This window comes from Eleutherodactylus coqui, chromosome 7, assembly GCF_035609145.1.
Source record: "Eleutherodactylus coqui strain aEleCoq1 chromosome 7, aEleCoq1.hap1, whole genome shotgun sequence".
Lineage (NCBI taxonomy): Eukaryota > Metazoa > Chordata > Amphibia > Anura > Eleutherodactylidae > Eleutherodactylus > Eleutherodactylus coqui.
Window position 1 is genome coordinate 96,293,573 of NC_089843.1, and position 25,434 is coordinate 96,319,006.

Consider the following 25,434-nt stretch of genomic DNA (forward strand, 5'->3'; position numbering starts at 1 on the left):
TTTATCTTAGTTACTTTTTTCTTTACAAAAATTGGCCATCCATCTTGAGGGTTTATTGAATGAAGAGTATATAGAAGCTCTTTGTGTGTTAACTTCCCTGTCAAAGTCTCCCATCATGACTTCCCATAATTTCTGTCTCAAGTCAAAAAGGCATTTATGTGTAACATCTAAAGGATTTTGCTGTAACTCTTTCTCGGCAAGTTGTATCTGGGTGCAGAGGTCATATACTGTAGCTGCCTTCGCTTTCTTATATGTAGCCCCTATTTTTATAAGTACGCCTCTTATACATGCTTTATGGGTTCTCCATAATATTAATGGGTCTATCCCTAGTGCATTGTTAATTTTGAAGAACTCTTTTATAGCTAGTTGTATCTCTTCCCTATATTTTGGCAGTTTCATCAAATATGCGTTTCTCCATATTTCATATTTCACGAGGAAACACCAATCTCTGTGTTTTTAACTGAGTTGAAGATTCCTATATTTACAAGGCAGAGGTCAATTCTAGAGAACGACCTGTGCCATAGAGAGTAATAGGAATAGTCCCTTGCTGATGCTTTGAGGCACCTGAACGTAGCCATGTGCCCAGAAAGGGGCAACATCTTTGTGCCCACCCTGTGGAGTCCACTGATCTGTCCAGGATTACGTTAAAATCCCCGCATACAATCACTTTTTCTTTAGCCAGGCATCTCATCTTTCATCTTTCTCATTGTTTAAGAATTGGACCTAACATTAGGGAAAGGGACTTGTTATTTGTATAGCGCCAACTTATTCCCGCAGCGCTTTCAGGTAATTTTGTTTATTACCCCCCAGCATTTGACCGACCTCGGAAGGATGGAGACGTATCAAATACCCTTGAATTTCTGCCAAAAAGACAGATTCAGGAACACGTCTAAACTTCACATTTTTACACCTATTTCTGTCCTCTAAATCTGTCAGCTTATTTTGCAATTTAGCCACCACCTTATCTAGGGAGTAATGGGCATCTAGTATTGCCTTTTGTGATTTAACCACTTTATCCGTCTTACTCTCTGCATGGTTCATCCAGTCCCTGATTTCTGAAACTGTTGCATTAATGTTGGAAGAAAAGCTTTTAATATCAGCTTATATAATGCATCTTAGTGCTATGATTGCTTCTTTAATAGACGACTCAGTAGCTGGTCTATTTGTAGAGGAAAGATTTATAAACCCAGCAGTTGCATACCCTCTCTGTTAGACTTTTTTGCCTCTGTTTTTCAGGGCTGCTTGTAGGGGAGTTGTTGTTGCTACATACCTGTGTGGCCAGCGCTATCTTGACTGTGCTGTGTGATCTTGCAGCAGCTTCTCTCTGCTCTATTCTCCCACTCCTCTTTGCCCCCACCTCTGACAGGCCCTCTGTGCTCATTTTGTTAGGATTTATGGACTCATCACCGTTGTGGGGGCTGTCAGGATTTTTCTCCATTGCAATGATGACATTAGCTTTACAGCTATGTGACGCGGAAGATCATAACCTCAATTATCAATACCAATGATGATCAGAAAAAGTATCTGTGTACATGTACTGAGGTGGAAAATGTGGGACTACCCAACATTTTTTGTTCTATTAAAATAACTCCTCATTCACTGTTGTGCTAGGATCAGCAAGATGTGGTAACGCCTTGTCTATCACACCATCAGCATGCAAATGTATGCTCAGCTGGCCCAAGCCATGGAGTAGAGTACTGGAAGACTGAATGCTATCAGACTCACAGAAGAAAGTCCACTGGGGCTAGACAACTTGATGGATGCTGCATTGATGCAGCTTGACTTAGTCCAGTCTCTGTCCCCCTGAGCATCTGCCAGTCTAGTAGAGTGTGTCACAGGTGTAGCAAACTGAACCTGCATCAAGTATAGGTTATATTACATAGTATGAAAGCAGCTGTTTAAAGCAGCACCAATCCAGAAAAGCTACACTTGTTTAAATGACCTACACACAGGCCAATGGAAGATGTATTGGAGACAAATAATCATTAATACATTGTTTGTCACCAATATTATCATTGCAGGCAGCAGATTACCCATTCACATGGGAAGATGCGCTGCTGATAATGATAATTTTCTTCTGTAGTATAAGTGAAGTGATTAGCTAACAGCTGGCAAATAAGCATTTGCTTGTTTGTCAGCTGATTGTTGGCAGATTTACATGGCCCAATGATTGGCAAATGTACATTCCAGTGAATGTTTGTGCTTGTTAATCAGACCATGTAAAAGGCTCTTAAGTTGTACATTCTAGAGCCTGAGGAAAGAGAACAGGAAAGGACAGGTGACTATTTTTAAGAGGGGTAGGACTGAGTAGCAGCGGCACTCTACACTATGGAGCTTTATGATTAAGATCTAAATATTCTCATCTGCAGTTCCATTGTCTATTTTATGTATTCCCTGGCTGCAAGGAATGTAGTATTTAGTTTGAAAGAACTTAGCAGCTGTTGTATATTATTATTATTGTTGTTACTGTAGTACCCCAAAGTTGGGTACTACCGCACTTCTATAGTGATCAAAGGGTTAAATCATGCTTATTGTCATGTATCATAAATGTGGAGTTTTATGCTTGTGGTGTTGTTCCATGTTGCACTGTATTATGTTTTCTGTCAAGGTTCTCTAGCCTTTAGTGACTTCAGGTTCCCTAGCAACAGTCGGGGGAGTGGTTAGACAGGCTTATCAAGAGAAGGATGGCATGTGGTTGGTAGAATAGAATCCCTTTACAGGTTGAACTAGTGTGACAGTATAAAAAGAGGAGTTGGCAGAGCTAAGTCAGTTTAGTCCAAAGAAGCCTGAGACAGAGACCAGGGAGAAGGAGAAAGCCTCTGCCAAGTCATTGCAGACCAGCAAGTGCAGTGGGAAGGAAAAGATCTAAAGTGTGAGTACTTAAGAGCAAGAACTGGTTAATTGAGAGCATCAGAAGAAAAAGGAGAGAAGGAGATCTAAATAGCATAGAGGAGAAGCTAAAAAGAATGAAACTAAGTCAGACAGTTATAGGCACAGACAGGGAGAAAAGCTGGAAGAAAAAGCAAAGTGTACAAATGTTGTTTCTTGTACCAATTCTCTGAAAAAAATTCAGAAGTGATTAATGCCTACAAATGTAACTGTTCATTTCAAAGTCATCACATGTAAACTGTATGAAATGTGTCAATCTGAACTTTTATCTGTTCTTGGGAAATAAATCTATTTTTTGGTTTACTTTACAACCTAACTCCTGGAGTCCCTTTTCACCAACTTAACACCTGCACTGAGGTACTACACTATGCACTCCATGGGAATAGAGGTTCTACCCCCATTACATTTGTTTCTCACTTTTTGAATTATTATTTTGTTCGGAATAGGTATCTACCCATACACAGACTGGCGTCACAACAAAAAAGCATCTTCCTCTACCCAACTCCGTGGGCAGCACTCAATAAGAAATGCCAATTTACTACTGTGTTACTATTACTCTAATGTTTTTGTTAGTAAACTAACACTATGAATTACCCTTCCCATTGTCTATGGACTCTATTAGACTTTGACTAACTTATCAGTGGCAATGAAATATTATACTGCACATAGATAGACGTTCCACTCTAAGCCCTGCAGCCAACATCCACTGACTTTAAGGAAAACTCTGTGATACAAACATAATTCTTAGCTTGGAATAATACATGCTGAAAGATTTATATAGATCTTTAAACTATTGTAATTTTGGGAATTATCCATGTTTTTCTTGCTGTTACGTTACAGAACAGCAAACTGTTTCCATTTGTCAAGGACTTCTGGGTATATAATATACTTCCTTTTGTTACATTATTAATAGTTCCAATAATACACCTCTTTCTTATGATTTTTCCAGAGGTTAGTATATATTCTATTTTGGTCTTTTCTCGCCTAGGGCACTCTTTATGAAGTGTTTTACAGAAATTTCATTATATGATTTCTATTACAACGATATTCATGAGTTCTCTGGTTAATAGAGATAAATCTGAATATCCTCCATCCGAGGTATTTATATATATTTTAATGGAATAGCTATTAAGCTACATTTCCACTTTTAAAAATTTATTCTAAAAATTAACTTTTACCTGTTTCCTAAATGGTGGCGTTCCTCTCCTGACCTTTTCTCAGCATCACATAATGGAAAATGAAGCTATGCAACTACTGTTTATAGCTTTTTAACTAACAGCCATTAACTATGAACCTTAAATTGCATAAAAAAGAGTCCTCATTTTAAAACGACAAGTTATTTATGTTGTATCGTGAGTACAATATTCACGTACAGATCAATCAATACAATTCAGTCATTGAACTGATTGATCTCTACGAATTTATACTTTAAATACCATGTGTTTGTTTTTTCTTTATCTCTTTGCTATAGAAGATTATGTTTCTAAATATGTGGATTCCTACACATATCCTTTGTTTTACTGGGCAATTTTTTTTCTAAAAAACTTCAATAAAAAATACATTTATGATGTCCATTCTATACAGGTTTAGGTCTCAGTCACACGGGCGCATCGGCACCCGTACACCGGCGTCGATGCGCCCGTGTAACTGCAGGAAGGAGACGGCCGTACCTAAAGACGGCCGTCTCTCTGCAGCGCCGGAGGAAAGAACACATGACCGGCAATGAAGACGGTCACATGTTCTTTCCTCCGGGGCTGCAGAGAGACGGCCGTCTGCAGGTACGTACGTCTGCTGGTGTCAGTCACACGGGCGCATCGGCGCCGGTGTACAAGTGCCGATGCGCCCGTGTGACTGAGGCCTTAATCTGTCTAGCCTGTAAAACTGGACAGCAAAAGTAAACGATTCACTTAGCTTAAGATTTGAAGAGAATAATGCTCATTTTGCTCCTAGAAAATTAATGAATGAGAGTGATTAAAAATGTGCTCCTCACTAGTTTAGAACCCCCCCCCCTCCCTGAGGGTAATTAGATACAAGCATACGGTTATCAGTAGTATATCAGTAGCTATCCAAACGATATCAGTAATCATTTATATCCCATAGTACAGGATCAGAGGGCAAATTTACCTGTATATGATACATTTTCTGACAAGATTCTGTAGGTTCAATTCTGCGCTGATTCCAATATTGAAGTTTGTGATCTTTGTAAAGTATATGAACCATTTGAGCTTCTGAGAGTTTTCCTCAGGGCTCTTTCAGACGAGTGCTGTTTTCGTGCTGTTAGCAGCACACAGAACACGCTTCTAATAGGAACAAAGAGCTTCCTATAGAAGCGTTCACATGAGAGAATGTTAGGCGTGCTGAATCAGCGCACCTAACAAAAGATTCGACATGCAAGTGCAAACTCGCATGTCGGCTCCGAGGTGCGCGCAAAGATAGGACATGTCTAGAGATGAGCGAGCATACTCGTCCGAGCTTGATGCTCATTCGAGTATTAGGGTGCTCAAGATGCTCGTTACTCGGGACGAGCACCACGCGGTACTCGTCTTGATTAAACGAGCACTGACCATTGAATTCAATGGAGCCGGCAATACAGCCGGCTCCATTGAAGGCAATGGGCTGCCGGCGATCTCAGGATGAATTTTCGGGAAGGGCTTAAAAATATAAGCCCTTACCTGAAAATCATCCTAAAATGTGTAAAAATAAAAAAAAATGTATACTCACCTTTCCGCTGCAGCCGGAGTTCAGTCGCGTCTGGCCGGCAGTTCTCCTGAACTGCTCTCTGAAGTATTCAGCAGGTGGGGATTTAAAATCCCCGACCTGCTGAATGAGCTGCCTCTGATTGGTTACAGCCTCACCAATCAGGGCAGCTCTCACTCACACCCATTTATGAATTCATGAATGGGTGAGTGCTGCCTCTGATTGGCTTAGCGCAGGGACCAATCAGGGGCAGCTCTTACTCACACCCATTCATGAATTCATGAATGGGTGTGAGTGAGAGCTGCCTCTGATTGGTGAGGCTGATGATTTTCAGGTAAGGGCTTATATTTTTAAGCTCTTCCCGAAAATTCATCCCGCGCTCGCTGGCAGCCCATTGCTTTCAATGGAGCCAGCTCTATTGCCGGCTCCATTGAATTCAATGGGCTAACATCGTTCTTCTCTTCCACAGCTGTTACAGCTATGGCAGAGGAGAACGATCTTTATGCTAACATAATTTTTTTTTTTTTTTTACACATTTTAGGATGATTTTCAGGTAAGGGCTTATATTTTTAAGCCCTTCCCGAAAATTTATCCCGCGCTCGCCGGCAGCCCATTGCTTTCAATAGAGCCGTCTGTATTGCCGGCTCAATTGAATTCAATGGGCTAACATCGTTCTTCTCTGCCACAGAACGATCTTTATGCTGACAGTGCAGGGGGGGGGGGCACTCTTGCCGCTATTGTGGCTTAATAGTGGGACCTGGGAAATTGAGATGCAGCCCAACATGTAGCCCCTTGCCTGCCCTATCCGTTTCTGTGTCGTTCCCATCACTTTCATGAATTTCACAGATTTTCACAAATGAAAACCTTAGCGAGCATCGGCAATATACAAAAATGCTCGAGTCGCCCATTGACTTTAATGGGGTTCATTACTCGAAACGAACCCTCGAGCATCGCGGGAAGTTCGACTCGAGTAACGAGCACTCGAGCATTTTGGTGCTCGCTCATCTCTAGACATGTCCTATCTTTGCTGCGTGCTTTTCATAGGCTCCTATGTGAGCCTTGAAAGCATGCACCTCGCACCTTGGATCGTGTGAACAGGCTACTTCACGTAGCTTTAAATAGCCCGTTCACGCAATCCTTTCAGCACTATAGCAGCGATCTTTTCTGAAGCTCACATTCAGCCAGCTTGAGTCATATCAATTAAGATGAACATTTTCATTAACTCTGCACACAGAAATTCATGTCGGGGAGTAATAAAATCAACTTGAGACTATTACAAACCCCTTAAGGACACAGCTTAATTTGGGCCTCAAAAAGGTATACCGTATATACCGGCGTATAAGACGACTTTTGAACCCCGAAAAATCTGCTCTGCAGTCGGGGGTCGTCTTATACGCCGGTAATACAAAAAAAAAAAAAGTGTAAAAAAAAAATTTTATTACTCACCTCCCACGGCGTTCTGTCGCGCTCCGGCAGGATGTCGCTCGCTCCGGCAGGCTGTCGCTCGCTCCTCGTCCCCGGCGCAGCATAGCTTTCTGAATGCGGGGCTTGAAATCCCCGCTTCCAGAAAGCTAATACACACGCCGGCAGCCATGACAGCATTGAATGGCTGTGATTGGCTAAAGCACACGTGGCTTCAGCCAATCACACTATTCAATGATGTCATTGAATAGTGTGATTGGCTGAAGCCACGTGTGCTTTAGCCAATCACAGCCATTCAATGATGTCATGGCTGCCGGCGTGTGTATTAGCTTTCTGGAAGCGGGGATTTCAAGCCCCGCATTCAGAAAGCTATGCTGCGCCGGGGACGAGGAGCGAGCGACATCCTGCCGGAGCGCGACAGAACGCCGTGGGAGGTGAGTAATGAATTTATTTTTTTTTCTCCACTGTATACCGGCGTATAAGGTGACAGTTGGGGGGTCGTCTTATACGCCCCGTCGCCTTATACGCCGGTATATACGGTAAGTTTTTTAGTTTGTTTTAAATTTTTTTCATATTTTGTTTAGTTTTTCATCTGCTTAGATGCATGAGGGCTTTTTTTTGTTTTGTTTTGCTTTGCTTTAGAACATTTACTGTGCCGTATAAATCATATGTTAACTTTAGTCTGCAAGTCACTATTATCATGGCATTAGCAAGCTTACCAAGTTTTTTTGGCACTTTTTTGACAAAAGAGTCTGCTTATGTTTTTCTAATTCGATTCTGGAATGCACATTGGAATACACATATTCCACAAGATTATATATATATATATATATATATATATATATATATATATATATATATATATAAAAGTGTGTTTGAATAATTAATTTTCAGGCTATAGCATGCAGTATAATTGAAACTTTTCAGTCTGCTATAGTCATCCAATATTTCTAAAGAGTGAAAGAAGAAAAAATTGTCAGGATCAGTTGAATTGTTCTAGTATTTTGGTCACTGGAGTTTCTTGTATTTACGCTATCATTGCCATCAAAGCTCTTACTTGCTTGGCACACTCTCAGCATATATGGCATTTCCCAAACAATATTGTACAAATTCTCCAAAACGTAATAGAATTACCAGTGATATATCATATGTCCTCTTCAAAGATAAAAAGAAAACAAGCCATTTCTCAAATCTAAGTTGACCTTTTCTTTTTCTATATTTCACTCATGAGTCAGAAGAAATCAATAATGTGCAATTTAGAAACAGTGCGAATTCCAGAGAATACCCCAAACAAGAACCTCATGCTACAGAGTCTACTCTTAAATCAAATGAATGGAATCTGAAAGAGGAAATATGCTATTTGAGCTGAGTAAGCTAACATTATGCCAACCTCATAATTTGTGTGTACTAATTTTTGCACTGAGACTCTACAAACAATGAGCCAAAGTAATGCAGACAGGGTTTGTTGCTACTATTAAAAGCTCTATAATGAGTGACTTCTGTAGTCAGCATGGATCATTTTATAAAATGTCCCACAGTGTAACCACAGTTATTTACATCTCTGTTGAACTGACTGTATGAAACTTCTGAAGATGCTGCATTTATTCCAGATAAAGCCTAACCTTTTTTAAACTTGCTAACTTCTTATTCTTGAAGAATAAGCAGCAATTCAGAAACTATTGTGTAAAAGTTCTTCTCAATACAGCTGTATAGTAGTCATAATGTACATTTTCAATAACTCTTTATTCAAAAAGTTTTATATTGTGCTAAAACTTATATGGTCACTAATTTTTCAAATAACTGGTGTGCAGGAGATAACTATCAAAATTGTAAATCACTTTAATGCAGTGTTTCCCAACTCCGGTCCTCAAGGCAACCCAACAGGTCATTTTTTCAGGATATCCTATAGTAAGAACACCTGTGGCAATGTCTGAGGCATTCACAAGAATTACATCACCTGTGCGATACTGAGGAAATCCTGAAAACATGACCTGTGGGGTGCCTTGAGGACCAGAGTTGGGAAACACTGCTTTAATGACATAAAATTAAAATTTTCTCCTGAAAATCCCTTTAACCCCTTCCGGCTCCAGGACAGACATTTATGTCCTGGAGCGTCAGGGTATGTATGCAGAGAGGTCGCGGGGCGACCTCTCGGCATACAGCGTGGGCGTCAGCTGTTTACTACAGGTAACACCCGCGGGCAATAGCCCCGGTTGGCCGTTCGGCAGATCGCGGCTATTAACCCTTTAAATGCCGCTGTTAATCCTGACAGCAGCTGGGACGTAGGGCTTGGTGAGTACTTTGCCTCCTCTCTCACTGTAAGCGCTATGATGCATGATATAATGATGCCGGCGTCATGCACGCCGGAGATGCAGATCACATGACCTCTCCTCAGGGTCCATAGTAAAAGTGGAGTTTTTGTTATCTCAGAGGGTCGGCACACACTAGTGTGGTGACGTATAGTTTAATCATGTGTCCATATGTCACATGACACCTGAATCCTTTGGCTATAGTTCTAATGCTTATTATATTACAAACTTTCACCCTATGAGGGTATCTATGTTGGAGAGGGATCATCCTCTAGTGATAGGGGGATATATATATGAATCTCTGCTTATGGAACAAAAATTTTATGAGGGGGTGTGTAATTCACAGCTGCCCCCGCCTCCAAAATGGCCGCTGCCTGAGGACACATGCACAGCTACAGCAGGCACCTATGAACTTCTTGATTGTAAGTTTTGTTTTACTTATATATACTGTTTGTGTATGAATGACGTTTATGCTTGAAAAAGGCCACGTGGCTGAAACGCGTTGCAAAATAAACTAGTTATTTCCATACATATTGGAATTTTTCTCCAGCGAGCGCTGGGGTCATTTTTCTTTCTACCATTTTCCTGAATTTATTGGGTCTCCTTCTTGGGGCACTCAAGGAACCCTGCAGCTCTCCCAATCTGTGGATGTGGAGGAAGAATTTTCATCAAAAATTTTAAGGCGATTTTGGACCGAGAGGTGCTGGCAGGGCCTGTCTTGGTATAAGACCCTGCGCAGTACCGGGTAAGTCCTCATTTAACATCTTATATCTCACTATATATGACCGCAGGAGTGCTACATTGACCTCTGTATATTTCATTTAAATCCTGCGGTGAGAGTGGGGGAGCTGTGCAGGTGTCATGGCAGCCAGGGGCCTTAGAAGATTGCCTATCAAGCCATCCCCGTGGGGTGACTTGATAGACTGCCTGTCAAATGGCAGTATGACGTAATGCTATAGCATTACGTCATACTGCAGGAGCGATCAAAGCATCGCTGCTTGTAGACCCCAGGGGGACTTTAAAGTAAAGTAAAAAAAGAAATCAATAAAGTTTTTTTAATTGTGAAAAAAAAAAAAGTCATAAAAGTTAGAATCACCCCCCCCCCTTTTGCCATACCTATAATTAAAAAACCTAAATGATAAAATAAAAATACATGTTTGGTATCGCCGCGTCCGTATAAGTCCGATCTATCAAAGTAGTGCATTATTTTTTCCACACGGTGAACGTCGTCCGAAAAAAAAAAATAAAGAATGCCAGAAATGCACTTTTTCAGTCAGGCCTTAGTCACATGGGCGTTTTTTCACGCGATTTGCGCATCGCATGACGGAAGCGCATGCGCAAATCGCGTGACCGGCGCCGAAAAATCGGCCCAAAAATCGCCCGAAAATCTGCTCCTAGCCGCGTTTCATTAGAAACGGGCCAGAGCTGTCCAGCGCATTGCATTCAATGGAGACGGCAATACAGCGGCTCCATTGAATGCAAGCGCTGCGGGCGAGTGTGGGATGAATTGTCGGGAAGGGGTTAAATATATAACCCCTTTCCTGCAATGCATCCTGAAAAGTGAAAAAATAAAAAAAATGTATGTACTTACCTGCTCCCGGCAGCTGGAGATCCCGGCGGCCGGCCTGCAGTGGGTGTGAAGGGGGTGTGACTCAGGCTTGCCCCTGATTGGCTCAGCGCTGAGCCAATCAGAAGCAAGTCTCAGTCACACCCATTCATGAATTCATGAATGGGTGTGACTGAGATCAGCCTCTGATTGGCTCAGGCTGAGCCAATCAGGGGCAAGCCTGAGTCACACCCCCTTCACACCCACTGCAGGCCGGCCGCGGGGATCTCAGGCTGCCGGGAGCAGGTGAGTACATCCTTTTTTTTTATTTTTTCACTTTTCAGGATGCATTGCAGGAAAGGGGTTATATATTTAACCCCTTCCCGACAATTAACCCTGCGCACGCCGGCAGCCCATTGCTTTCAATGGAGCGGCTGTATTGCCGCTCCATTGAATTCAATAGGCAAACATCGTTCTTCTCTGCCACAGCTGTTCCAGCTGTGGAAGAGAAGAATGATTTGTCTTCTATATGTTCTCATTGGGGTCGGCGCTGCTGCCGCCTGCCCCATTGAGCGCATATAGAGAAGAGAACAGGAATCGCAGATCGCAGATAGGTGCAATCTGCGATTTCTGTTCTCTAATTTATCGGACGAGCGCATAAAGAGCGCTCATGTGTCCGATACCATTGCAAAGCAATGGTTTTAAAAAATCGCCGGACGCATGCGCATGCGCAAATCGCGGCAATAAACGCCCGTGTGACTGAGCCCTTACCCTGTCTCCCAGAAAAAATGCAATAAAAAGCGATTAAAAAGTCATATATATTCCAAATTGGTACTATCGGAAACTACAGGACATCCAGCAAAAAATGAGCACTCGCTCAACCACGTCGATGGAAAAATAAAAAAGTTATTGTGCGCACAAAATGACCGCAGAAAATAATTGAAAAAAATTAAATGTCTTTGAAAAAAAAAAGTGTAATATAGTAAAAAAAACTACTAAAGTTTGGTATCGTAGAAATTGTACTGACCCGTAGAATAAAGTTATCATGTTGCTTTTGTTTTAGTTTGTGCGCCGTAAAAACAAGACGCACTGAAAGATGGCCGAATGTCGTTTTTTTTTTCATTTTACTCCATTTATAATTTTTTAAAGGTTTTTTAGTACATTATATGGTACTTTTAAATAGCACCATTAAAAACTACAACTCATCCCGCAAAAAACAAGCCCTCATACAGCAACGTCGATGGATAATTAATTAAAGGAGTTATAATTTTTTTAAAGGGGGGAGGAAAAACAAAAATGGGAAAAAAAAAGGTCCGCGTCATGAAGGGGTTAAAGTACTGGCCATTATAGGTCTCCCTTTCTTGCAATTTCATGTTCATTGCCTATTGTCAAGCAATGGCCATCTCTAGTAACAGAGATAACAGTAAGTAAAACAGGAAGTGAAGGAGGAGGATGACTAATTCTGCACATAGAAAGCTATGGAGAGCAGAGGGGAGGTGGAGGAAAAAGCTGCTAAAGAGAGACTAAGGGTATATTTACACTGAAAGATGATTGTTCAAAAATTGCTCAAACGGCAGTTTGAGTGACAGTTTTGAGCGATCATCTTTGCATAACTCTTAGGGCTCCCACACACTGGCGATATTTTCTTTCTTGCGCTGCGAGAGCACAAGAAAAATCTTGCATCGTAGCGCAAGAAAGAGGCCGGTATAGAACCGGCATATCGCAAATGGTTTCAATGGGGCTAGCGACAGCAGCGCTAGCCCCATTGAAAGCATAGGGAGAATGCCACGGACTTCTGCCACAGCTGTGACAGAGCTGCCACAGCTGTGACACAGCTGCCACAGCTGTGACAGCGGGGACCACGGGGATGAAGGAATCCTCTGCCACAGCTGTCACAGCTGTCACAGCTGTGGCAGAAGCCCGTGGCATTCTATTCTATTGCTTTCAATGGGATCGGCACTGCTGCCGATCCCATTGAAATCAATGGTTTCAGAAAGCCCCGTGGAATGATTATCGGGGAAGGGCTGGAAATATAAGCCCTTCCCCGGTAATCATCAATAAGTGTGAAAAAAAAAATTATACTCACCTCTCCTGCTCTCAGCCGCGTCCTCCTGCTGGCTCCCCGGCACTGCTACTGAGCTCTTTCAGCAGTCGGGGATTTAAAAATTCCTGCCTCCTGAAAGGGCTGTGCAGATTGGCTGAGGGCTCAGCCAATAGCAGCTACTGCTTAGCTAATGAATAGCTTAGAGCTATGTGTGATTGGCTGAGCGCTCAGCCAATAGCTAAGCAGTAGCTGCTATTGGCTGAGCCCTCAGCCAATCTGCACAGCCCTTTCAAGAGGCGGGGATTTTTAAATCCCCGACTGCTGAAAGAGCTCAGTAGCAGTGACGGGGAGCCAGCAGGAGGACGTGGCTGAGCGCAGGAGAGGTGAGTATGATGTTTTGTTTTTTTTACACTTTTGCCAGATTATCGGGGAAGGGCTTATATTTCAAGCCCTTCCCCGATAATCATTCCACGGGACTTGCCAAAGCAGTGCTTTCAATGGGATTGGCAGCTGTGCCAATCCCATTGAAAGCAATAGAATAGAATGTCGGGGACTTCTGCCACAGCTGTGACAGCTGTGGCAGAGGATTCCTTCATCCCTGCGGTCCCTGCGGGGATGAAGGAAACTCCTGCCACAGCTGTCACAGCTGTTACAGCTGTGGCAGAAGCCCCTGGCATTCTCCATCTCTTTTCAATGGGGCTAGCGCTGCTGCCGCTGGCCCCATTGAAAAGACTGTCAATATCTTGGTGGGATGCCGATATCCCCGGCGTCATGCTGATTTTTTTCTCGCACTGCGATGCGAGACTTTAACTTTAGAATCGCATCGCAGTGGAGAAAATATCGCCAGTGGGTGGGAGCCCTTAAGTAGCTAATTAGCTACTTAAAGTGTTAAAAACAGGCAGAGCAGGACACAGCTTGTAACTCAGAACAAAGCAGCTGTTTTATATATGCAAACAGCTGCTTTGTTCTTGCAGTTATCAGCAGTGTCTTGCTGAGCTGACAGCTCCAAGAAACAGCAGGAGTGCTGACAGCTCCTTTGTTCTTGGAGCTTTCAGCTGGTATCCCGCTGGGAAGTCATCCTTGATTTCTAGCTTCCTAGAAATCAACTATAAACGAACAGTGCATGAACAGTGCACGATAACAGCATGTTTAGACACAACAATTATTGCTCAAAATTCGCTCAACAGCCATCTTTTGAGCGAATTTTGAGCGATAATCGTCTCTAAATGGGCCTTTACACACATGTGCTGCTGCTAATGGTGAGATATTTACGGTTCTGCAGCTACTAGAATCACATATACACATCTCAGTACTGCTGTATAATGTTCCTCCATGTGTCTGTATGTTACAAAGAGCAGAATCTGGGATAGCGGCATTACCACACATTCTCTTGGCATCAGCACTCACATCCTGGAGAATCATGAGGATCTCTTGCACTCCAGTCACCAGCTCTCTCCCCTGGGCTATTCAAGATTTGGACAGTTCCTTGCTGAAACCCAGCCTTGTTCTATGTTTCCTTGCTCCTGCTAAATCCACTTCCTGTCTCCCTGTTCTGGCTCGATCCTGCTACTAATTAGGACTTCCTATAAAAGCCTGATCATGCCTCAGATCCAGTGCATGATTATTGTGCTCCATCATCTTGATCAAGCTCCTCTTCCTCCTGCTTCTCTGTGATTGTACCAATACTGCCTGCTGCTGACCTCTGGCTTTCGTTTGACCAAGCTTTGCCTCATCCCATTGTACTGCATACCGATACCTCCTCCTGCTGACCTCTGGCTTCCATTTGGTCATGCTTCGTCTCATCCCATTGTACTGCATACTCTGACTTTACGATAATGACTCCCGGCTATCTTGACTATTCTCCAGTGACAAGCATGGCTACTACACCTGCAGTTCAAATCCAGTGTCGGTAAGACATAACAAAATAATCACATCCAAACATGGAGCTCGTAGTGACCACTCTGCAGAAGCAAGTTACAGAGTTCCAGGAATTTTGTGCCTCCTACCAAGAGACGTTCACTGGATTAGAAACACTGATGCTATATAAACAGAAGGAAATCAGTTTACAGAAGCAACTTCTGGACTTACATCACTCAGGCGCTGATGTCCGCATGGCACTGCACACAAAGTTCGGTGGGAATCCTGCTGCACACAGAGCCAATTTTCATGCGGATAGACCAGAGACTTTCCAAGCGTGAAAGGAGAGACTAAGGGGTTCAGGCATCACCCCGTACTCCTTCAGTCAATCGATGTGGAGTCTCCACCCAAGGACTGAAGCCGCTCCCGAACCCATGCAGATTGACGTCATCCACAAACCTCTCTCCACCATGGAAAAGGAAAGGTACTGAGCTGAAAATCTATGCTTTTATTGTGGAAGCTCAGAAAATTACACTCTAAACTGTCCAAACAAGCTCCAAAGGATTCTTGCCTTAGCCCATGTTGAGCCCATGGCCCATCCAGTCATCATGAAACAAGAGGATGCCAGAAAACACACATTTGCAACGTTAGTTACGAAGGTGTGGAAACAGATTTATAAAAAAATCTATGAATCTTCCAAGAGTCCGGCAGTGCCAATTCATAAGCCACTGGATTGACAATCCTGGTAACCTGTAAAGGTCCCACAAATCGAGGAGCCAATTTCAATGCGGGGACCATTAATTTCAAATTTTTGGATGATAAATAAACCATCTGACCAACAGAAAATGAGTCAGAGACTGTGCGTCTATTCACGTTATTCCTCAGCATAACCTTCTGAGAATGCTCCAAATTACAACGCACCTCACCCCAAATCTCCTGGAGCCTCTTGACCATTGAATCCGCAGATGGATTCTCAGAAGCAGGAGAAACAGAAAAGGAAAACTGGGGATGATAGCCAGCACTGCAGAAGAACGGTGAAATTCCAGAGACAGAATTGGAATGATTATTAATTGCAAACTCTGCCAACACCAAAAAATCTACCCACTGTTCCTGACGGTCGCTGACATAAAGCCCGAGGTACTAAATCAGTTCTTGGTTCATGCGCTCAGTCTGCCCATTTGATTCAGGGCGAAATGCCGCGGAGCAAGACAAATCAACACCGATGTTTTTACAAAATGCACGCCAAAACCGTGCGACAAACTGAACCCCTCGGTCAGACACCACGTTGTCAGGAATGCCATGTAAACGCACTACTTCCTTGATAAAAATGGAAGCTAATTTGGAAGCCGATGGTAGCTTCTTTAGAGGAACAAAATGTGCCATCTTAGAAAACCGGTCTACTACCACCCATATGACCTAATGTCCATGAGACAAAGGTAGATCAGTGACAAAGTCCATAGATAAATGCGACCATGGAACAGGGAGTGGCAGAATCGGCCCCTCGGGTCATCTCTTAACATTTTTCCCTTGAGCACAAACAGAACAGGACTTAACAAAAATTCTGACATCCTGAGACATCAGCGTCATTTATGCAACTCCAAAGTACCACGGATACCAGGGTGGCCAGCCAATACTGATGCATGGACCTCCTGCAGGACAAGTAAACACAAAGCACTGGGTACAAACAATATCCCTTTAGGAAGAGCACCCGGAGCACCCTATTGGGCCGCAAGAAGCTGGCCGGAGATGTCTGACATCAAAGCCGCAACCACCCCACCAGGGGATAGGATGCTCTCGGGCTTAGAATCCTCTACCTCAGGCACCCCAAAACTGCGTGATAGAGCATCGGCTCTAACATTCTTTGACCCAGGCACATAAGTTACCACAAAATTAAAACATGAAAAAAATAAAGCCCACTGTGCTTGTTGGGCGTTTAGGTGCTTAGCGGACTCTAGATAAATTAAATTCTTATGATCCGGGAAAACAGTAATCTGATGCCTGGCCCCTTCCAGGAAATGCCTCCACTCTTCAAATGCCCATTTTATAGCCAATAATTCTCTATTGGCAATATCGTAATTTAATTCCGCTGGACTAAACTTCCTAGAGAAGAAGGTACAGGGCTGAAGATTGGAGAGATTGGCAGATCCCTGGGGTAGGACAGCACCCACACCACGCTCAGAAGCATCCACCTCTACAACAAACGGACAATTACGATTCGGTTGTACAAGTAGCAGGGCAGTGGAAAATGCCTTCTTGAGGCATGCAAAGGCATCTTCAGCCTCAGGCCACCAAACATTTACCTCAGCTCCCTCCTTAGTAAGGTCAGCCAAAGGTTTGGCCATAACTGCAAACTTTTACCATAAATTCATCAAGAATTTTTCAAAGCCTAAAAAGCGTTGCAGAGCCTTTAAATTGGTGGGTTGAAACCATTCAGTTATGGCCCGGACCTTGTCCGAATCCATCTGAATGGCAGATGGCATAATGACATACCCCAAAAAAAAAGATCTCTTGGACCCCAAACTTGCATTTCTCCAACTTGGCGAACAAATGATGCTCTCGGAGATTGCAGAGCACAACACGTAAATGACTCAGATGCATCTCTCAATCAGTGGAGAAAATTAAGATATCATCTAAATACACCACCACAAAAGTGCCCAAAATATCATGAAAAATGGTGTTCATGAATCCCTGAAAGATGGCCGGAGCATTGCACAATCCAAACGGCATCACCAAATACTCAAAATGCCCGAAAGGAGTATTATATGCGGTCTTCCATTCGTCCCCCTCTCTAATTACAATCTGGTTGTACGCTCCCCTAAGATCGAGTTTGGAGGGATCAAAGGAAGTATTGATTCTTCACAGTAATCATGTTGAAAGCTCAATAATCAATACAAGGCCGGAGGCCACCATCCTTCTTTTCCAAAAAAAAGAACCCGGCCCCTGCAGGAGACTCGAAAGGACGTATATGCCCCTTGGCCAAGCTCTCAGATACCCTGTTTCCCCAAAAATAAGACGCGTCTTATATTAATTTTTGCTCCCAAATATGCGCTACATCTTATTTTCAGGGGGTGTCTTATTTCACCGCGGCAAATCCGTCTATGGCCGCTAATCCCTCAATTGGCCAGTTTTGTGGACGAAATTTCTCAAAAATCTCGTCCACATGGGACAGCAAATCTGTCACGGCAAAGCTGGGGGAAGCCGGTGTTGTGGTGCGGATTCACCGGCCACAGAAACGGAAAAGCGTGCAGCCAGGTTGCTTCAAAACAAGCGTCTGAGTGCCGTGGGTTTTAAAGCAGCGCTTTCCCAGCGGAAATCTCGCTGTTTATCGCTGTGGCCAAACTGCAAGATTTCCACTGGAAATACGCTCTGTGAGAACCCAGCCTTAAGAATCACACAGGGTGCCTGACTCACACACAGGGCCATAAAAAAATAAGGGCTGTAAAGTAACGTACCTGTCTGCAGACAGAAGTTCCTGTACCACTTGTAAGCAGGGATGGTATTGCAGCTTTCGGCCACCAGGGGGAGCTCATCACAGCAGACGTGTACAGCAGGAACAGAACGTACAGTATGGACTTTTCCAGCCAGCAAGGGGAGCTCACAACAGCACAGCAGGGACAGGATAACAGCCGACTGTCTGCAGATCTACCTATACATCTGGAAGTAGGAGACAACGGGGATGGCAGCAGGGGACAGGCCTCTTGACTTGCCTGCACACTTTACTATGCCTTACTATCAAGGGTGCCTTATATTTGGGACTTCTGCAAATTTCAGTAGGTGCCTTATTTTCAGGGGGTGCCTTATTTTCGGGGAAACACGGTATATACTCCTTCATGGCCTTCCGTTCGGGATACGGTAACATTGTAAATTCCCCCCTTAGGAATCTTACCCCCAGGTATGAGGGCAATTTTACATTCCCATTCCCTGTGCGGAGATAATACCTCCGGGAGTTGCTGGGAAAACTCATCAGCAAACTCCTCTAAATACTTAGGTAAAGCAGGAACCTCACAGCTGGAAGAATGAAGTTGGACAGATGTTAAATGGTCTCCACAATCCGCTCCCCACTGCCTTAACTCAGAGGCTCCCCAATCAATAACGGGGTTATGGAGACGTAACCAAGGTAACCCCAATACAATATCAACTGATAAATTCTCGGAAGTACTTGGGCTCCTAGGTGATCCTTCCGAACATCGTCTAGGAGCGGAAGTTTTCCTGCAGTTGTCTCTTGTGACAGGTGGCTACCCAAGGTCCAGGATCCCCGCAGTAGAAACACAGCCCATTCTTAAGACAGAATGCCTTACATTCTTGAGATGACAAGTGTGGTTGCTGGGTAGAACGGAAATCTGCTCCTTCTGTGTGGGAGAGGAACTAGTAGTTCTGGAGTTACGTCTGGCCCTAAGACGATGGTCAGCCCTAACTGCTAAAGTCATAGCAGTCTCTAATGTCTCAGGCTCTGGATGAGACAACATCAGGTCCTTCACTGACTCAGACAACCCGGTTAGAAATAAATCCTTTAAGGCCCGGTCGTTCCACCCAGAATCAATACAGAACTGCCGGAACTGGGAACAAAACTCTTCAGCTGAGCGCTTACCCTGACGGAGACTTAACAACTTAGATACTGCATAGCCTGCTCGGTCAGGTTCATCATATATCTGACCCACGGCTGCGAAAAAAGCATCAACTGTTTGACGTGAGGGTGAGTCAGGTGGCAAAGAAAAGGCCCAATTTTGTGGATAACCTCTCAAACGAGAGATAACTATATCCACCTTCTGGTAATCAGAACCAGAAGAGTGTGGACGCGAACTAAAATATAATTTACGTCCTTCACGGAAAGCAAAAAACGCCTTCCGGTCACATGAGAAGAAGTCGGGAAGTGTAGCCTTTGGTTCGCATACAGATACAGGACCAGTGGGAAGCGCCTCCGGGGCACTAGCCATGACTTGCTCCTGGTGCAAACACAGCCTCCATAGTAGGGAATACCCGGGATAGAAAAATACAAACCCAAAAACTGTATGGCCAGTGTTTCTTTCAGGACTGGCTAGAAGCAGGGGGTTACGGAGGCCCCTACACCAGCCTTCTTCCGTGTCCCTTCCTACTTGCCCCCCTGGGCTAGGGCCCAGAGCGACAACTGGGCGACGGTCCCTACTCTGCATTAGGGATGTGACCCCCATAATGGAAGGGACAAGTGGAGAATAGTATGTGTAAATGCACAAGATCAATAGTGCCAACAGGCTGGGACAAACTAACCGAGAGCGACAGACCAAAGGAGAAGACAAGCTCAGAGTCAGGAAATAGCAGGGTCAAAACCAATTGGGAATGACAGACCAAGGGAGAAGACAAGGCTCAGATTCAGGGAATAGCAGGATCAGAACTAAAGGCAGACCAAAAATACGCGGGTGTTAGCTGAACGAAACCTAACCAAACACTGGCACTGGAACCTAGCTCCAGACAGGCTAAATACAGAAGTCCCCGCCTAAAGTGGGGCGGAGCGAGATGACACGCCAGCCGGTGATGTCAAAAATCCGGCCCCATCCTACCATGCGCCCTAGCAGGAGAGCCGTGCGTTTGGCCAAGAGAGATGCTCTTCCGCGCACGGCGGGGCATGCACAGCCAGCCAGACCGAGCGACCACCAGCATGGGAGAGCCCCGAGTGGAGACACCCGCATGACCACCAGCGGCGCCAGGGAGGACAGTGCGCACCCGCTGAGCGCTGGTGCCCCTAGTGGTGAGCTTCTCCCTAGCAATCCTGCATTCAGAGGACCTCCTAACAAAGTTTAAAGGAGGCTACGAAAGTGACTCTTTTAGGAATCGTCATTCTAAGGATGTGAAGCTTTCCTTTGAGAATGGACTATGGAGACAGGGACATAAATTATATGTCCCTGAAGCTAGTCGAGTCGAAGTCCTCAAACTTGCCGGTCACCTTGGGGTCACAAAGACCTTGGAACTTCCACTTTGCTTTTTCTGGTGGCCCAACTGCAGGGATGTAAAGATGTACATTACCTCTTGCGAAGTATGTGCTCAGAACAAGACACCATGAAATTGCCCTCTTGCTTTGCTACAGCCCCTTTCAGTCCCATCCAGGCCATGGGGGTCTATATCTATGGACTTTATAGTGGACCTGCCCACCTTGAAGGGAATAACTACCATCTTTGTGGTTGTGGACCGACTCATGAAGATGGCTCAATTCATGCCCATAGAGAAGATTCCCACCGCTGAGCACACCACAAAGTTGATGATGTGGAATTTGTTCCGAATACATGGAATTCCTGAGGATGTGATCTCCGATAGAGGGGTTCAGTTCACCTCAGGATTCTGGAAACACTTCTTCACGGCCAGGGGAACCTCTTTGAATCTTTCCTCTGCCTTTCAGTCCAACAGCCAAAGTGAGAGAAATCAGACTCTGGAGCAGTATTTCGCTGCTTCATCTGCCATCTCCAGGACAATTGGATGGATTACTTATTGACTGCGGAGTTCACCTATAATAATGCTAAGCACAGTTCTACTCTGTTTTACGCCAATTACAGTATGTAATTGGTGTAAAACAGACTGACAGCGCTGGCTAGAACTCAGGAAGAGTTAAAGGAAGCCTGCAGATCCTGGACTCCAGAAAACATAGAGAGAGGCTGCAGTACCTAGTCTGGTCTAAGGGATATCGCCCAGAGGAGAATTCCTGGGAACCAGCCTTCAACGTTCACACTCCTCAGATGAAAGAACGAGGGAATTTCATTTCAGGTACCCAGGTAAGCTAGCTCCTGCTATGTCCAGTGGCTGTCTTGAAAAGGAGGGAACTGGTGTCAGGACTCCACCCTGGGACCTCTAGTGCTCCAATCAGCAGGTTACTCCCCTGGGCTATCCAGGATTTGGACAGTTCCTTACTGAAACCTGGCCTTGTTCTAAGTTTCCTTGCTTCTGCTAAATCCACTTCTTGTCTCCCTGTTCTGGCTTCACCCTGCTATTAATTAGAACTTCCTATAAAAGCCAGATCACCGAGGGCGAGTATGTACAAGTGCTTGATTCGTAATTTTTAGCATATCTGCAACTGATATTTAAATTTGAAAAAGTAACCAGATAACTCCTTTAGTAAAAGGAGCGTTGGTGTAAGGGGGAAACAGAGAGTTTTAGAGCAATAAGATGAGCTTCTTTGGATGGGAGTGACTAGCGAGTAATTATTCAAATCAAGTGAAGCAATGAGAGAAAGGGCAATCTACTCAATGCAGACAAAGAGAAACAAATAAAAGTAATTAAAGGGGTATGTATGATACATACTCCAAATGAAAGGCCTTTTTCTGTAGTGTGTGATAAGCAATCCTCATTGTTAAAGAAGTTCTATATCATTGTGTTTAAAGAAATAGTGGATTTAGACACACTGTTTCTGAGAGGTAGAAACTAAGACTTCAGTTTCATAAGGTTGCTGATCAGGAGCAAAGGGAAGGGGTATTGGAGAGTACAGTATCTTCCTGTGAACCAGCACTAAGTTTTCCAGGTGGCTCTTGGCAGCAGGCAATCAGACTGATTGAAGAGCAAGGCGCAAAGTGAAAAAGGGGAAATTTTGTTTTCAATAGCAATGCAGGCTGGTGAAAGGTTTCCCCAATTAATAACCGCAGAGAGGGGGATATCGTTTGCATAGAGGTCTGTAGCAAGTAAACAGATTTCACTAGTCTTTCTAGGTCTAGAAAGAATATGTCTTGCGATTCTAACATTTTTATATTTCCATATGAATCTACTGATTGATTTGGACAGTTGGTGGAAAAAACATTTTGGAAAAGGAATTGGAAAAAGCAGCATATAGATAAGGCTGGGGATAATTAAGGAAATAATCATATTTTTTCTGCTTAAGCATGAAACAAAGAGGATGTCTAATTTATCTATGAAGAATAGAATGGAGCAGAGGAGGGAAGAGTTACCTAAATTGTTAAGGTCTATTAAATTGCTACTTATCTTTATCCCCAAGTTAGGGCTCCCACACACTTGCATTTGTGTTTTTTCTTAACGCGATTGTTAATGGGACTTTCTAATGTTAAAAATGCAACGCAATGCACCAAAACCGCAAGTTGCATTGTGTTGCGTTTTTAACATTAGGAAGTCCCATTGAGAATTGCGTTAACAAAAAACGCAAACGCAAGTGTGTGGGAGCCCTAAGAGATATTTTTTTAACCAGTCAAAACAGGATGAGTTTGCCAATTGTCTTTTCATTCACAGAGAGAAGCCTAGGCTCACGCCTTGAGATTTGCTGGCATTAATCTTGAAATTCGCTAAAGAGGTCCAGAATATTTTGGATTCGAGATAAGGCTACATGTACGTGGAACTTTAACCCTTTCCAATCCACTGTCTGACCTCTGAAGACATTATGATTTAAGGCTGTTCAGCTCCGATGTTGGAAGATATCCATTGGGGTTCTCTTACTGTATATTGCCAGCCTCTCTGCTGTGGGAGTCTATCCAATGTGTCACCTCATACAGTACTGGCTTTAGCCAGCATATAATGGCAGAAAAAGAGCAAGCCCCCTAGGAAAACCAGGATACAAGTTGGATTGGAAAGGGTTAATATAAACATCAACATATGGTGCGACCTTATGTCCCCTGCCGACTTGGAATGGACCTTTTATGAGGGAGTCTTGATGAATAGCCTATATAAGGGCTTCCATTACAAGTATAAACAATAAGGGGGCAATGTGTACCCCTGGCATGTCCCATTTCTTATGTTAAAAGGGTAAAAGAATACAGTCTTAACAGATAATGAGGCAGAAGGTAGCCCAGTTAACTCAAAAGCCCTTTTCAGCATCTGTGCCAAGAAGGGCCAAAAGTAAAAAAGCATGTTGAATATAATTTAGAATATGTAACATTCTAGTTGTGTTTTCCTTACCTTCTCAGTTTCTCTAGTCAACAATTTTTTTTTACAAAAGTCATGTTACTGAAATAAAATTAGTCATTTCTTATCAATTTTTATGTGCTTCACAGAAATGTGACAGTCAAAATGCAAAATTGGCTCTATGTTTTTTTTGTAATCTGCAATAATTGTTTACATCACAAAATGCATGCCAATGGTAATAGGCCTATGGATAATACCTCTAAAAAATCAAGTCACAGACTAAGGCCTCGGTCACATGGGCATTTTTTCCCGCGATTTGCGGATCGCATAATGGATGCGCATCCGCCAATCGTGTGACCGGGGCCGACAATTCGCTGAAAAAGCTGCACCTAAGCAGCGTTTTCAGTGAAACCGCCCCGCACTCCCCGCTATCCTTTGCCACAGCTGTGGCAGAGGAGAACGATGTTCGCCCATTGAATTCAATGGAGCCGGCAATACAGCTGGCTCCATTGAAAGCAATTGAATGACAGCTGAGAGCTGCCTCTGATTGGTCCCTGCGCTCAGCCAATCAGAGGCAGCACTCACTCACCCATTCATGAATTCATGAATGGGTGAGTGAGAGCTGCCTCTGATTGGTGAGGGCTGTGACCAATCAATGGAAGCTCATAGGCAGGCAGCTGCTGAATACTACACATAGCAGTTCAGGAGAACTGCCAGCCGGATGCGGCTGAACTCCGGCTGCAGGGACAAGGTGAGTATACATATTTTTTTTTATTTTTACACATTTTAGGATGATTTTCAGGGAAGGGCTTATATTTTTAAGCCCTTCCCGAAAATTCATCCCGCGCTCGCCGGCAGCCCATTGCTTTCAATGGTGCCGGCTGTATTGCCGGCTCCATTGAATTCAATGGGCGAACATCATTCTCCTCTGTCACAGCTGTTACAGCTGTGGCAGAGGAGAACGATCTTTAGTATATGTTCTCAATGGTGTCGGCGCTGCTGCCGCCGGCCCCATTGAGCGCATATATAGAACACAGTGATGCGCAGAACGCAGATAGGCGCGTTGTGTCCTATAATTGATCGCACATCCGCATAAAAAGCGGACATGTGACCGATCCTCTTGGGATGCATTTGGTCTATAGATCTGCAGATCGCAAACGCGTCTGCAGATCGGACCAAAAAACGGTCGTGTGACCAAGGCCTTAGTCTTAGATTTCTTTGCCTGTCTCTTGTACAGCAGTTCGGGAGCATCTCTGTGAAGTGTCCAGCAGTAGTCAGCCAGCATGATAGTGGACCATTTTCCCTGATATCTTTGTTCTATTGTTGCGATATCTTGATGAAAACATTTACCATTTTAATCACTAACCATACCACAGTTGTCTGTAAAGAAACCCAGATGGGAATGAAGGAAGTGGATCTTTAGAGACATATTGGAGCCAAGTTTCTGATACTGCATTAGCATGTCTTGTACTAGTTCCTTGTAGTTTTCTGCCCTAACATTCCTGAGAAAGTTTGTAGACACTAGGAGAAAAGCATTCCATGCTTGTTTTGCATCACCCTGCAGCAAGTTGTTTTGTTTTATGTCAGTAAGTGAGCTATAAACAGGGGGGGCATTCAGTAAATGAAGAATGGAGCGCTGTCCAGCGCTGTTTCTAGCTCACTTACTGACATAAAAGTGTGTCAGGTGTCCTCCGGCAGCAGAGTGGGGGAGGGAAGCACATTCGGGCATTCACTATCAGCACTGATAAGCGCTGGGCTCTTCATTTACTGACTGCACTCATGTTCTTTCTCCCCTCCTGTATGTCGGAGAATACAGGGCAGCAGGGCAAAGGAAAAGGAACATCTGGCTTTCAGTAAATGAAGAA